Source organism: Chiroxiphia lanceolata, chromosome 1 (genome assembly GCF_009829145.1).
Source record: "Chiroxiphia lanceolata isolate bChiLan1 chromosome 1, bChiLan1.pri, whole genome shotgun sequence".
NCBI classification, from domain to species: domain Eukaryota; kingdom Metazoa; phylum Chordata; class Aves; order Passeriformes; family Pipridae; genus Chiroxiphia; species Chiroxiphia lanceolata.
Window position 1 is genome coordinate 29,388,524 of NC_045637.1, and position 15,941 is coordinate 29,404,464.

General features: G+C 41.0%; 1 protein-coding gene across 2 annotated transcripts in view; it reads left to right on the forward strand.

Moving 5' to 3' along the window:
- Positions 1 to 15,624: 15,624 nt before the first annotated feature.
- Positions 15,625 to 15,941, forward strand: part of SNX16 (sorting nexin 16) — a 30,067-nt gene continuing 29,750 nt past the window's right edge. For both annotated transcript variants that reach the window (XM_032696739.1, XM_032696743.1), the window contains exon 1: positions 15,625 to 15,681. The gene's annotated coding sequence lies outside the window, so the exon portion shown is untranslated. The remainder of the gene's footprint in view (positions 15,682 to 15,941) is intronic.

Below are 15,941 nucleotides of genomic sequence, written 5' to 3' on the forward strand. Positions count from 1 at the left end.
TATTTACTTGCATGAAATCCAAATTTATATGTATCAATGTACTTAATCTGCATTAAAATACGTATTTTTTTATGGTCTCCAACAGGATAGTTTAATGGACTCAAATATATTGAAGTTAAGTAGAAACAGAAGACAGTTTTGTCAGAACTAACATGGACCCACGTACTTAACAATATCTCTTTCCTTTCTGGGATGTTACTCTAACTAAAGATCAGGTAAATTTTGATTTGCTTTAGTTTTAAGGGTTAAAGAAGAAACAGAAAAGAAAGTAAGCAAAAACAGAAATGAACGATTTTTCAGGTGACACTTAATTGAAAGCACAGCCAATGAAGGTAGCAAACGCAGTCAAGAACAGAAGAGTTTTAAGCTAAATCCCCAAGCAAAACGACAGCATATGCAGTTAAATGGGGATAAATTTAGAATGAGACTAGCAGCAAAAAAAAAAAACCTTCAACACCTCAAAACTTTTTCTGTTGAACAAGAAAATAATGCTAAGCTATGAGAATATGGAGAAAGAGATTAAGGAGAGCAACATACATTGCTAACTGCTAATATGACATAGGTTTTATCATAAAGAGGAAGAGTTTGCTCTGTATATCGGACTGGTTAGTCAAGATTCAAAATCTTGCCTATATACACTTATAATTCATACTGAAAGCAGTTGTTTCAGGTCTTTAGGGAAAAAGTAATTTTGAAAAACAGTGGAAATTCCACAGATGAGATAGAAATCCAGAAAGTCTTAAAGTAGAATACCTATGAACAAGATTTAAATGTCTTGGAAAGTTGCCATTTTTCCCCAGTGTGATTAAATCCAGTTACTGCTAATCTTTCATTAGAAATCCTTTTTTAAAATAAATGATGGGTAATTTATTATACAATGTCCCTTTTTTTATGATGACTTTATAGAACAGTTGAGTGCTTTATATTTATTGTCTTTTGCTAAAAAATTAAAATTGAAAATATATGAGTTAGCTTGTTGCACCTTTACGCACTAACTCAACTATAGAAAGACAGAAATCTTGTCACCGAGCAGAAGTGCTTGAATTATTGTCCTGCTCTCAAAGTGGTTGATCCTGTGTCTAAGTAAATCTCCCCAGATTCATCAGCAAATCATACAGCATGCTCTATTCAGTACCTGCCACTGCATTATCTTTTAGGGGCATGCACTAAGATTCCAGTAGTCCTATTTCCAACTTAAAGAATTTGCATTCAGAGATTGCTTGAATCTTCCATTCCTTTATGGGGATTCTCAAATTCAGACATAAGACATAAAGAAAAGCTCAAGTACATTTGTGGAAAGCCTGACGGGAGAAGACAGAAGTTTTAGACCATCCAGAAAGATGGGATGCTTCAATCCTTTTCTTTAACCATACTGACCAAAACTGTACATAACAACAGAATCACATAGTCACAGAATATGCTAAGTTGGAAGGGACCTAAAAGGATCATTGAGTCCAACTCTTAGCCCTGCACAGGGCCATCTCCAAGAGTCACATCATGTGCCTAAGAGCATTGTCCAAATGCTTCTTCAACTCTGGCAGGCTTGGTGCTGTGACCACTTCCCTGGGGAACCTGTTCCAACACCCAGCCATTGGAAAGGGTGAAGAACCCCTTTCCAATATCCATCCTAAACCTCCCCTGACACAACTTCAGGCCATTCCCTTGGGTCCTGTCACTGGTTACCACACAGAAGAGATCAGTGCCTGCCCCTCATCTTCCCCTCACCAGAAAGTTGTAACTGCAGTGAGGTCTCCCCTCAGACTTCTCCAGGCTGAACACACCAAGTGACCTCAGCTGCTCCTCCTCATACAGCTTCCTCTCAAGCCTCTTCAGCATTCTCATTGCCCTGCTTTGGACACTCCCTAATAGCTTAATATTTTTCTTAGATTGTGGTACCCAAAATTGCCACAATATTCCAGGTGAGGCTGCACCAGTGCAGAGCAGAGCAGGACAATCCACTCCCTCAAATGGCTGGTGATGCTTTGCCTGATGCCCCTTAGGACACAGTTGGCCCTCCTGGCTGCCAGGGCACTGCTGACTCATATTTAACTTGCCATCGACCAGGACCCCCAAGTCCCTTTCCATGGCACTGTTTTTCAGCATCTCATTGCCCAGGCTGTATGTACCTCAGGGGTTGCCCTGTCCCAGGTGCAGAATCCAGCACTTCCCCTTGTTGAATTTCACGTGGTTGGTGACTGCCCAGTCCTCTAATTTATTGTGGTCTCTCTGTGGGGCCTCCCTGCCTTTGAGGGAGTCAACAGCTCCTCCCAGTTTTGTGTCATCTGCAAAGTATCCCTTCCAGTCCTGCACCCAAGTAATTCATGTAGATGTTGAAGAGCACAGGGTCCAAGATGAAGCCCTGTGGAACCCCACTAGCGACAGGTCACCGGTCTCATGTCACCCAAGTCAACCTCTGTGCTCCCCCACATGATGTGTTTATCCATCTGTGTGCTGGACATTTTGTCCAGAAGGATCCTGTGAGAGACAGTATTGAAAGCTTTACTGAAATCCCAAAAGATTGCATCAACTGGCTTCCCTTGATCAGCCAGGTGGGTTACCTTGTCATAAAGGGAAATCAGGTTTGATGAGCAGGACTTTACTCTCATGAAGCCGTGCTGGCTGTGAGTTAGCAGAGAGAAAAGCTAGTCTTCTAATTTCACACAGATTTATGAAAACATTATTCTTTCACTGTTGGAAAGCCAATGGAAACAGTACTCACACGGTATTACTCCTGAAAAGGTTGCTAAGATATATGTAGAGATTCGCACAATGAGACTGATGTTGCAAATTACAAAACAGTACCTCACTGAAAAACATAATGAGGTATTTCAGGAAGCCAAAGAGAGAAGTCTTTCAGTGCATTTGTCTAAGCAATCACAATTCACACTTCAAGGCAAGAAAAGCAATAAAATAAGTATAATGAAAGAAATTCACTTGTCACTTGTCTAGATACTTTTAATAAATAAGGAAGGATGTCATCCTAAAGTAAGAGTGCTGATCTGTTGGTCTGTTGACACATTTTCTTCCATAAGTTCTGATACTAGACAGGCTATATAATATTCTTTGCAATACAGAAAATGTGAATTCTCTGCAGTAAAGCACTACCTGCTAGGAATAGAGGCAAAAATGGACCTTCACCCAGAAATCAATCATGTTATGGTTAGTTACCTCTTTCCTCATTAGCAGCACTGGCTGTAGAGCAAACATCTGGTCCAGACACATGGATCTTTAATAAAACATGGCAATAATTTGTTTTTCAATTTTCTGTAACATCCAAATATATAACCAGGAGCACAGCTTAGAATAATCCTTCTGCTCTGTATTTTCCCTCTGACAAAGAAAAAAAAAATAAAAAAGGTCAAAAAGGAAGCACCAGGGAAGGCTTGAAGATTTCTAACTGACATCTGTTAGCTGATAGAAATGTGATAGTTAGATATGTAAGTTCAGTTTGTAACATCCACTTCAAGAGATCTTGAGGCTAGTGTGGGCCTTTGAGCACATACAGCACATACCTACCTTCCACTGTTCACCTGTAATTCAACAAAGAATTCTTGAGTAATTCTTTCAAGGGAGGTAGAAAGTACATTTTATTGACTCCAAACCTGAAATAGACAGCTCAGTAACCAATTTGAGGCCCCAGAAAGAAAAGTTATCAAAGACAAGCTTACACTGTAGGAAGTCATGAAAAGTTCATGCTCTTAAGTAACAGGAAACACTGCTTTCTGCCTTCAGAGTAAGTTTCATCACCAACATTTTCCACATGAATATTTAACACTCACAAAAATGTCACATTCTCCTCTTTTGTTTTTTCTTGTTTTATAGGAAGAGTATCCCAGCATACATATTATATCTTCTGTTCATCTCTGCTCTTAATCTTGTAGCTCTCATGGAAAAGTTTAACCCACATATCATTTTACTTAAGACTGTGCATGAATTTCCTCTCTGAATCTCTTGGCCATATGAATAAAACCAAGACCCAGTCATGTCTCCAGGAAGGGAGGACCTGGAGTTCAACATTTCTGTACAGAGATGACCTGTGCCAAGTGATCCAAGAAAATCTCAAGAAAGGTTATCTCAGAGAAACCGATGCCTCTAAAAATGCTTTTTTTTTTTAGTATAGGCTATAAGGTTTCTAGACAACCACCTCAAACATAAATTCAGACAGCTAAACATAGGCAAGAAAAAGCCTTTTCCTCAAATGGGTGGGAAAGATGCTCTACTGATGTGAGACTAGACCAGATGGCACAAGAAGACAAGTTTCCCAACCACTCTACATCACTCATTTGACCCTTTCCTAAAAGGACTGTCTGTCATGTTAACTACAATTTTCTCTCTGCAATGAATCCTCAGCCACTATTTATTGTTTGGCATCAGTTGGGTGGTATCAATCCTGGCAATCTTTTTTTGCCATGTAAATATCTAGGAAGAATAAGAACAAAACAATCAATTCATATCACATAGACCACTGAATCATCTCCTGCAAAGGCAACTTCAAACCACTATTTACATGGCTGGAAAAGGACTTATAACTTAGATGCTTTGTGACATTGGCAATCCTTTTGCCCTCTACTTGCCCACACTTCAATTTTCTAAGACTTTCATCAGGGAGGAACGTTATGGAAAGATGGTTTGTAATGCAGTATCAGATACAGTGCTTCAAAAACTTCAGCTTTTAATCACATTTCATTTCTAATAGTCCTCTCCCAGATTACTTATTTTTCAGACAGAAGCTTAAGTCATTTGAACAACTTTGTGAGCAATTTCCTTTACCCTATTTCTTCAGACATTTGCAATAATTTCATATGTACCAGCTCTTTACATTATTTTCTAGCTCATCACTTTTACTATCATTTAGACTCAGAGCTCATTTCTTCGATGTACCGTAATTTGTTGTGGGAGCACAGGATATCAAAGGACAAAATATCTTCATCATCTAATGTGCAGCACAATCTACATGTCAAAAAGAAATAGGAAGGTTATTATTTATGCTTCCTTTCAACCCACTCTCTTGCACAATAGTCAGATGGCTACGTTCAAATTATAGCACACCACATCAAAGAAGCTTCATTTAATACCAGTCAAGGAGAATTCATACACTGAGCCTTGAGGTGTAAAATCCTGTATTTTACATTGTATAGAGTAAGAGAAGTCCAGCTCCCTTTGTCCCATAATTGTTCACTGCTCATTAGACTAATCTGTAACATCATCCAGAACATAGGATTTGGATCCTACGTGCAACATTTCTTCTATTTCTCTTTTTCTTGCTCTGGTTTATTTTTGTTCTGTCCTATTTCACATTTCCTCTTTGGTGGAAATCTGATTTAGCCAACCAAGACAGAACCTCTTTTCATTTCATTTTCAACCCATGCCCTGAAAGGTGGCTGATGCAAGTTTGCCTGAGTCTTGGGTTGGATGCTAAGATAGCATATTGTGCCTGTCCTTCTAACTCGTGAAACTGTAAGCTAAAAATCTACATCAAAAATAAAAAGTGCAATGTTAGTTTTTGTTGTTCTCTCCATTTTTATGTCTACTTGTGTTGTTTGTTTCCCAACAAATGATACAGGAGCATAAACTTAAGAAAAACAATTGAATCCACTCCAAATATGTTTTTCCAAAAAGACATTTGATAAAGTCTTTAATACTACCTATAATACAGTTTAACAAGAACTCCCTTCTAAAACATTTTCATACACAAAGGAAAGCGATTAGAGGATGCTGATAAAATGAAAACTTACTTTTTATTATGTATTTTTACAGATTTTATTTTAAAATATATATTTAAAAACCCCACTTAATAAATTACACTTCAAATTCTATAACTACTTTTCTTCTTTTTTTCTGTATCTTTATTAAAAGATTAAAAAAATTGCCAGTGTCAACTGCAGACTTAATAAACCAAGGTCTTCATGCTGAAACTTCATGTCCCTACTATCATACAGTGAGTCAGACTAACCGATGAGACCATTTAGGAACACTTATGAAAGTAACACCATTAAAAATAAGGTTTGGGGGATTTTTTTAAATTATGCAGGTAGTATGGATTTGTGGGGATGTGGGTATTAATGCCTGTAGTGGTAAAAGGTAATAGTGATTTCTGATTGAGACCTGACCATTTTAATATTGACTTTGTTCCATCACATATGGTATCTCCTTTGAAATATGCATGACAGTTTTGACAGCAAACCTCCATCTAGTATCACTCACCTTTCTTACAATCACCCTTGGTTTTTTTGCCATCTCACCCTACACTTGCAACACCTTCTCCTTCAATTACATCCAGCCACAGCAATCTTTTCATTCAAAAGGCATCCTAAAGATTGCCTTCCTTGTGAGCACATAGAAGGATATTAGTCGCTCATACAACTAATTTTCCCATTCATTTAAAATTATTGGGTTTTGCGGAATGCTGCAATATGTTAGTGATCAGTTGTGTCTGTTTCTAGGTGAAATTACCACTACTACTTCTAAGCTGTGGTACCTGTAGTTCTTTCCCAAACCTGGTGTGAGATGTGGCTGTATCCTACCAGCATGCTGGCATCACCCTACCTTCTGCTTCCCTCCCATACTCTGACATTCACTGGGAAATAAGACATGTGGGCAGTTCAGAAGAAAAGGATCGGCATTCCAAACACGGGAACAATGTCCAGATGACAGCAAGACAAGTAGTGCAGAACACACTGTGGAGCGGACTTGCCTCTCAGTTTCTGTGATTTAGGGGTTTCCTACCACGCTTTCTCAGTAAAACTTGATGGAGCTCAGATCTGCTAAGGAATTCCCACTAGAGCTCATCTCTCCTAAAAAAAGTCTTTGTTCCATGTAATCATCCATCACGATAAACACTGCCTAATAATAAATTCTATGTCAAGGCCTCAGATGAGTGATTGATCTTCCTGTGATAACTCTTGTTCTTTCTTACCAACTTCAGTCTGAAATGTTATTTATCACTTGTTTCATCCTGTTCAATATAAAGTTACAAATCCAGTCAAAAAATAATTATGCTTTTCTATGTGTCTGCAAATGTTTAGCACACTTCTGGGCTCTGCAAGATAGCAATAATAATAATCACTAAACAGTAGCCTCCAGCCTTAGAATAGCCTGCAAATGTTAATGCCTAATTAACATGTCAGTGTGCAACATACCCTTGAATTGAAATCACAAGGTAAAGTTGAAATAGAAAGACTAAATAAAAAGTCTAAATAAACAGAAAGCAATGGACAGAGTCCTTCTGAAGGACAGAGATTTTGTTCTTCAAAGCCAAAAGTCCGTATTATCTGCAGCATTTTTTACCATAAATGAAGTCCACTATTGTATAATATTCATTTAAAACAAACTCCATTTTGCTACTTCACAAGGCATGATTCTATCCAACTTTACATGCATGGATGTCAGGTATAGCAGTACTTCAAAGTCTACTTCTAACAGAGAAGGAAAAGCCACTTGAATTTTGGCTAGCTCAACACAACCAAGCACAATGCAAAGGCTCACTGAAGTGTGGCAGTACCGAACATTGCCACCTTGGCACTTACTGTGCTCATTTCCATATCAATGCGACACATGTTTCTCCAAGACAAAGCTGTTTCACACCACTGTAGCTATTTGAACTTTGGAAATAAATGGAAAGGTTTCTGTGTTATGGTTAAAAAACAATGAATTTCATATCCTTTGTGCACAGGACACAGTTAATGAACACTGCCCTTTATAGGGCTGTATTAGTGATTGTGGGCAGAAGGAATGCATTGTAACAGAGCTGTGTTGTGCAGGAAAGACAAGCATCACTTTAAATTCAGAACACAGGGCTGACCAGTAATAGTGATGCCTTCAGATTAGAAGATTATATTCACTGCAACTTTGTTACCTTGCTTAATGAGCCTATAGCAAAACCTGGGAATCGGCAATAAAGTGAAATTTAAGTCATTTTACCAAGGTCACACAGAAACCTGTGAAACAATAAACAGTCTATCCCACTTGTGTGTCTGCTCATCTTTTGATAAGACCAAGTTTCTTCTTTGCCCCACAGAGAAAGAAATACTTTTGAGACCTCTCACAAACCAAGAATAAAATATATTGTGCCATACAAAACAGTAAGATGTAGAGCATTAAGAGGGAAAAACCAAACCTTCAACAAAGGCTATATCAAAGGACCAGAAGCTCTGTCACATCACATTACAACCTACGGCACCATTGTGTCCAAAAGAGTATTACTGGGAAAGAATCACCTCTTTCCTGCAAGGAAAGCAAGTGAATGTTTCAATGATGTAAAACAAAGACCATTTAAAATCACTACTTTTAGCTAAGAGCAAACTAACCATTTTTAAACTTGAAACTTCACAGGCATGTAAAGAACTCATTATTGTATATGAATATGACTCCTCAATCAAAATGCCTGAAATCCCTGCCATAACAACTTTATTTAGATTGAAAAGAAACCGTGTAGTCTACTACTCAGTTAACAATAATTCCTTATTCTCTGCTCCCTGGGTTTTCCTTACAATGTTCTTTTCACAGTCATTACAGGCAATAAAAAAATCCCTTATTTGGAAAAAAAGTATCAGAAAGTACATTCAAAGATTATGTGTCAACTTGACACAAGTTGAATTTTATTTCATCACAAAACAGCAAATGAGGAGAACAATTTTTGCTCCCATACTCTTTGAAGACTAGATGCTTTTAGGTACTTTTAAGAAAACAGAAATAGAAACAGTGCCTGGTATCCTTTTGTTCTCCAGAACAGCAGGATAGCAGGCTCTGAGCTCATAAAATCACAGAAGGATTGTGGTTGCAAGGGACCACTCAAAAACATCTAGCTCAGCCTCTGCTTAAAAGCAGGGTCAGCTAGAGCAAGTTGCTCATGGCTGTGTCCAGTCAGATTTTAAATATGATCAAGCAACTACCCCTCTGGGCAATCTGTTCCATTGTTTGATCACCCTCACAATAAAATGTGCTTTCTTATGTTTAGATGGAATCTTCTGTATTTCCATTTGTGCCCTCTGACTCTTGTCCTGTTACTGGGCACCACTGAGAAAAGCCTGCTTCCAACTTCTTTGCACACTCCCATCAGGTATTTCTGCACATGGGTAAAACACCACTGAAGCTTCTGTTCTCCAGGATGAATAATCCCAGCTCTCTTAGCTTCTCACTGTTAGATGCTCCTAGCTCATAATCATCATCATGGCCCTCTCCTGTACTTACTTCAGTGTGTCTCCATCTCTCCTGTACTGGGAAGGCCAGAACCAGACACAGTTCTCAGATGTTCTTCACCAGTGTTAAGCTGCAGGGATGGATCACCTCTCTCAACCTGCTGGCAACACCTGCTGGCAACACTCCTCTTAGTGCAGCTCAGGATACCATGAGCTGCCTTTGCTGCAAGGGCTCATTGCTGGTTCCTCTTCAGCTTTGGTCCCCCAGGACCCCCAGGACTTCTTCCGCAAAGCTGCTTTCCAGCTGGGTAGTTCCCACACCGTAGTTGTTATTCCATGGAGTTATGCCTTCCCAGGGGCAGGACTTTGCATCTCCCATTGTTGAATTTCATGAGACTCTTAGCAGCCCATGTTTTCAGCCTGCTGATGCCTCTAAATGGCATCAAAATTACCTGGCATATCAACCATTCCTCACAGTTTTTTACTGTCTACCAACCAGATGAGTGTGTATTCTATGACAGAATCAAATTATTAACAAAGATGTTAAACAAGATCAGACTCAGATATACCATTAGTAACTGGACTCCAACTTGACTTTGCACCACTGTTCATAACACTCTGGACCCACCTGTTCAGCCAGTTTCCAGTCCACCTTATTGTCCACTTACCTAGACCATACCATGAGAAATAAATAACCTGGTTTTATTACAAGCAAATGAACTGAGTAGAAAAGCAGAAGGGAGGGGCTTTTATTAACCAAAGAGGGGGGTTTTTTTCTTTTTTAATTAAAATAGGTGTGGTGCGGAGTTGTAAGGTGAATGGTTCTGTCTGAACCTGACACCAGGGAACTTTGTGTGGTCGGGAACAGGGAAAAACACAAAAAATAAAGATGTATCTTCTCTGCCTCGCGGCAGCCTGTTGCATCCAGGGGGTTGGTCACAATCAATCAAAAAGAAGGGTAACACTCCTTCCCTGGTCAGAGAAATTACCTTTTAAGATAAAAAGCGGCATTAATTGAATATGTAACAACTTACATAACCGAAAAAATTCAAAAGGTGGGGATTTCAAACGGGTGGCGTGCCTCCAGACCCTACCAGCTTTGGACACCTGGTGCACTGAAATAAAACCTTCCATTACGCTTTGTCTCACAGGTTTTTTGCCGTCTTTTTAAAATTGAAGGAGGAATTTTTCCCCACAATACTTCCTCAGTTTGCCTAAGAGGATATTATGTGAGACCATGTCAAAAGCCTTCATCAAGTCAGGATAAACAACTTCCACTCCTCTTCCTTCACCCACAAAGGCAGTCATCTCATGACAAGAACTATCAGGTTGGTCAGACATGTTTCCTCCTTCCTAAAACCATGCTGACTATGCTTAATCACTTTATTGTTCTTTGTTTTCAGAAATGGTTTCCCAAATTATTTGCTCTATCCTCTTCTCAGGGATTAAATGCTGGCCTGTAGCTCCCCAGATCCACCTTCTCATCATCCCCTTGAAACAGGATGTGACATTTTCTTCCTGCTGGTCCACAGCCCAATGACCTTTCAAAGGTGATTGAGAGTGGCCTTGCAGTGACATCAGCCTGCCCCCTCAACAGTCATGGACACATCTCACCAGGTCACCACACTTCCACATGTCCAGTTTGTTTAAATGTTCCCCAGCATAATCCTATTCCACCAAAGTAAATCTGCCTTGCTCCAAACGTTCCCACTGATTACAGGGGGTCAAGAGTCCCAGAAAGTTTATTTTACCAGTAAAGACCAAGGCAAAGAAGGCAAGGAAAGCAGGACCCCAGTGGCATATCACAAAATCTATCCATTGTCAAAATTGAGTGTTTTGTTCTTATTCCAGAAGGGTAGTCAGATGTCAACAAGCCTTCAGTTGTCAATTTTGCCCAAGCATCAATACAATCAATTATCAGAATACTTCCAAAAATTCTTATTTATTAATGATACATCATTGTTAGCAGATGGTGATCATAACTGCTTGTTATGACCAAGCTCAAGCAAAATATATCCAGCTCGGACACGGGCTGAAAATGCTGATGGTGAGAATAAAAAGGAAGAAAGAAGGAAGGACACAATTTCCTAGGGATCCTGCTACAGGACAAAAGTAAATGTTGCAACTCATAGTATTTTAAAACCCACACTTACAGTTTATTCACCTGAAAATTGTGGCCATAACATCCATAAGGTTCTCTATCCAGAAGCAATCCTTGAGAGAAATATTCTTTATAACTCAAAGTAGACCTAGCCTCTGGAAGGCAGAAATTTCTTAACTCCTTAGATAGAGGCTGCTGCTTCTGCTTTCCTACTTGAGGACTCCCATCTGAGAAAGAATCACAACAGGCATAACTGAATAGAAAACTGTTAAGTCCCATTCATAGCTCAGTGAATCGCCAGAATAATATGCAACAGCTGAACTACACATGTGAACCTGATATTCCACAAAAAGCCTATCTTTTCTACTTTTATTCAATAAAAATACTATTATCAGGATATCACCTTGAAACCAACTTAGGTGTAACATGATATTATGAGTAAGGTTAGGGCATCAGAAGATACAGATGTCAGCAGGCTGAGAGTAATCAGTTGGGTGCCAAAGGGGCAACCAGTATCCCACACCTCAGAGTCTTGGTCAAGGGTCAAGTCTGAAACTCAAAACCTGAGCTAGAAAACATGAAGACCCAGAGCTAAGAAAGAAATAGACTTTGGGAGAGCCTAGTCCTCAGTGTGGTACTTCAAACTCAGAACAAGGAGTGCAGGCTTCCAGGAGCCTGTACTGCACAAGCGAGATGCCCCGTGATGTGTTCTAAGGAAACTTGAATGCAGTCAGCCACAGAGCAGTGAATCACAGAAAGTCAGGCCAAACCTGCAACAAGCCAGCCCACAATGGAATTTAAATCCCATCTCTTACCTCTCCCTCAGTCCTTTTTGACCACTGGATATCTGGAGTAGTACAACCTCTCAAGGACAGGAGCTCTCAAACGGTATATGTTAAAAAGGTCATGGGTTTTCAGCCTTTCAAAAGCCAAGGTCCCCCTGAATATGTGCAGAAATATTATCACACAGACATAGGAAGTATTAAGACACAACATAGACACACGCTGATACAATACCTAGGAAGTGGGGACACTTTAGAATGATATAGCAACTGGTGAAAGTATTACATGATCAAAACTCGAGATCTGGATGCCCCCATTTTATGAAATTCCCAGTTCCAATGCTTATGTCTACTTCCAAAGTACCCAGCTGTACTTTAAAGTTGTGTAGTTTTTACACCTGGAAGGAATTAAACAAAGAATTGCCTTTGGGAGAAACTCCATCTCTTCTAACACTGAAGACTATACAGCTGAGAAAGAAAATTGGCCGTTTTGTCATAAAACAAATATCCTCCAAGTCATAGATTTCACAGTACCCTGAGAAAGACCCAAATCCCATTGGAAAGTAATGGGATTGAATGCATGGATTCTAAAATACAATGGAATTTGAGTGCCTGCATCCAATTGAAATGCAATGAGATTTGAGTACCTAAGTCCCATAACCTGATTGAAAGTCTACCTTCAGTTTTTCACATGATCATGGGGGCAGGTGGGACTTTGAAAACGTATCACATTATGCCTCAACTAGCACAAAAGAAGCTGCATTTAATTCAATAACATTATGCCAGAGTGCTCTCCTATAGGATTATTTTTGGGGGTTATTTTTTTAAAACAGAAGGAGGCATTGCTGAACCACTAGTGTTACACAATTAACAGTTTCTGCATTCTTCTTCCTAGCAGAGAAAGCGTTGGGAAGTTCACAGAGGTTGCATAAAGTTCCTTTACGTTAATAGGCTTTTCTGATTCTGCAAGCCCTTGCCCCCAAACAAGGTTAAATTAAGCTAGCAAACCAGCTAGCATTAGCAAAAATCATGTCTTTGGCACAAAGGATTACAATGGCCAGACAGATTTTGATCAGACCTATAATATATATACGCTAATCCTCTGGAAAATCAAATAACTAGCACATGAAGGCAGAACACGGATGACATCTGGCACCAATACGTGCAGAAAGAACCCAGCAAATATTTTCCGCTGTTTTACACATTTAGCAACCAGTTTTGTTGAACTTTTGCCTCCATGAAGGTGAATTGCAGGGTATTGCCACAGGGTGGCTCATCTCGCCTGCGATGGGAGTAACAGACTTGTCTGCTTACACAAGTAGCCAAAGCGAGGCTGTTCTTTCCCAAAGCCTTACAGATTGCTACAGCCGGAGTACACAAGGGAAGAACGACTACAAAGAGAAAACCAGGAAGGGCACAAACACAATTTTAATTCATCTTAACCCTGCATAGTTTCTCTCCTGCCAGTGAAACAACAGTCTTTCCTGATGATTTTGTGGGTGGATAGCGCCTTGTGAGGGCACTGAGCCCACATTCTTCAGCAGCCAAAAATCCTACAAACTTCTTTGGAATTTCCAAATGACCAAAAAAATGCAACCTCACACCTTGTTCCTATACCTGTTCACTGTGACAAAATATATCTTGTTTGCTTCAAAGCATTTGGGATAGGACTCTTCTTCAATCGACAGTGGCACAATGAAAACTGACTTCACTATCATTGGGCAGGCTGTTAAAAATTTTATGTTAACCTGTACAATACAATCATGTCTCATCTCTTAGGATAGCAGACTAGCAAACTGAAAAACATGCATTCATAATTATCAAATGCTTCTAGATGTGGAAAAAACCCCTCTCATTTGTTTTCAAAAACTAGATTGGTGTAGGTAGGGAACTTTATAAATAACTACTTACAGTTAAAAAAATTCAAACAGAATATACAACAAAATTATTGTAATGGTCAGACATGATCAACTACTATAGAAGTGTTCTTAACAAGTGGAAATTAGTATTCTCTTGTTTCTAACATTCTTTTTTCTTTTCTGCTGCTATATGTTAAACAACATTTTCATCTTGAGTGATATAAAGTTTAAATTCATAATAGTTACATGCTCAGCATATCTGGTTCGGCACTGCAATTTTCAAAATGCAATTGATTAAATTTCCTCAGATTTAATATATTTATTACTAAAATGTATTTCTAAAATCCAGTGCATTTTCTCTTCTGAGTACTACATATTTAAAACAGAATTGAGAAGTTAAAGAGGGAATTAGATCCAAAAAAGATCCCCATGGCATGGCTTCTGAACTAGTCATTCACAAATAAATGCTTTTCAAAACTATTAATTCTACTCATGACAAATACCAGCTACCCTGCCAACTCTGAGGAAATTGCTTAAAAGACCAGCATCCATAAAACCCAGTAAGTTCAAAATTAATTCCAGACAACCCAGCATATGCTGAAACAATATGGCACAGGGGAAAAGAAAAAACAAACAAACAAAAAACCAAACAAAAAACCAACCAAACAACCAACCAACCAAACAAACAAACAAAAACCCCCACCACAGCAGCTCCCTAGTACTCTAAGAATATAATTCCTGTAGAAGAATTTCACTCTGAGGGTAACAGCAGCCCCCAGGGCAGCATAGTGACATGGGCAGTGCCACAGGCCTATACATCTGTTTGCAGTCACAGACTAGATCACTACACTATTTGGGTGCCCGTGCCCTGCAAAAGGTATCGAGTTTATTATAAACAAGCAGATGAGCTGCACAGAAGGAACAAGAGCTGCCATATCTTCCAGAGCCATGAAACAGGAGAGATGTCGGGCAGCAGGCACAGTTACTGCTCTAGCAGCACCATGAAATCCTAAAATGCCCATGTATCTACCAGAAAATAGATCCAAAGAGGGGGAAAGGGCAACCCCAGAAAAACTCAAGCACGTGGTAACCTCCGGATGAAAACTCGGCAGACTTTCTCAGAAATTCTAGGTACTGTGTACCTTATACATGATGTATAAAAAAAATACACATAATGTACTTGTAACACAAACTGTGCTATGTTCATTTTCTCCAGAGTTCCACACTCTTGTTTACATACCCTAGGTCGCTACGAGATAGCGAGATGCTGCTTTATTCCCACCACTATTTCAGAACAGTGATTTCCTCCCCGCCTCCACACCCACACACAGCGCCCCCTATTCCCTCGGGAAATTCCCTGATCACTTTTACCCGTGTAATTTCACGGCGCTCCACTATTACTCCCATTCCGCTGCCCCGCGCACACCCCACGGTATAGCGGGGCTTTACAGCGGTCCTACGCAAAACCACGCTAACAGCCCACACTTGGAAACGGTCGAGGGCTTTCCCGCACCCGGGATCCGGGAAAGCGAAGACCTCCCTTCCCTCCCGTTCCTTGCTGTCCCGCGCGGAGGCGCAGCCTCCCACAGGGGGCGGCCCCGCCCCGCGGGAACCACACCGCGAGCCGGGGCACTACAACACCCACAATGCACCGCGCGCCCGGACACGCCATTCCTGCAGTCGGCGCGCGGCCCCGCCCCACCCGCCCCGCAGCTCCGCCCCCGCGGGGTGGGCGGGGCAGCGCTGACGGCGGCGCGGCGGAGCGGGGCGCGCGCGGGGCGCGCGCGGGGCGGCGGGAGCAGGTGAGCGGGGACGCGTGCCAGGAGCGGCGGGGTGGGAGGCTCCGGCGCCGGGAATGAGGGGAGCGGGGGCGGGAGCCCGGCCGGGGGCGGCCGCAGGAGCGGAGATGAACGTCGCTGCCGCCTGTCCCACGCCAGGCAGGGACGGCTCTCGCCGCCTCCGCCTCCGCGCCGCGCCGGTGGCGTAGCTCCCGCAGCTCTCGCGCACCTGTGCGGAGGCGGCCGCGGGCGGTGGCACCGCCGAGTGTGAATGCGCTCGGGCG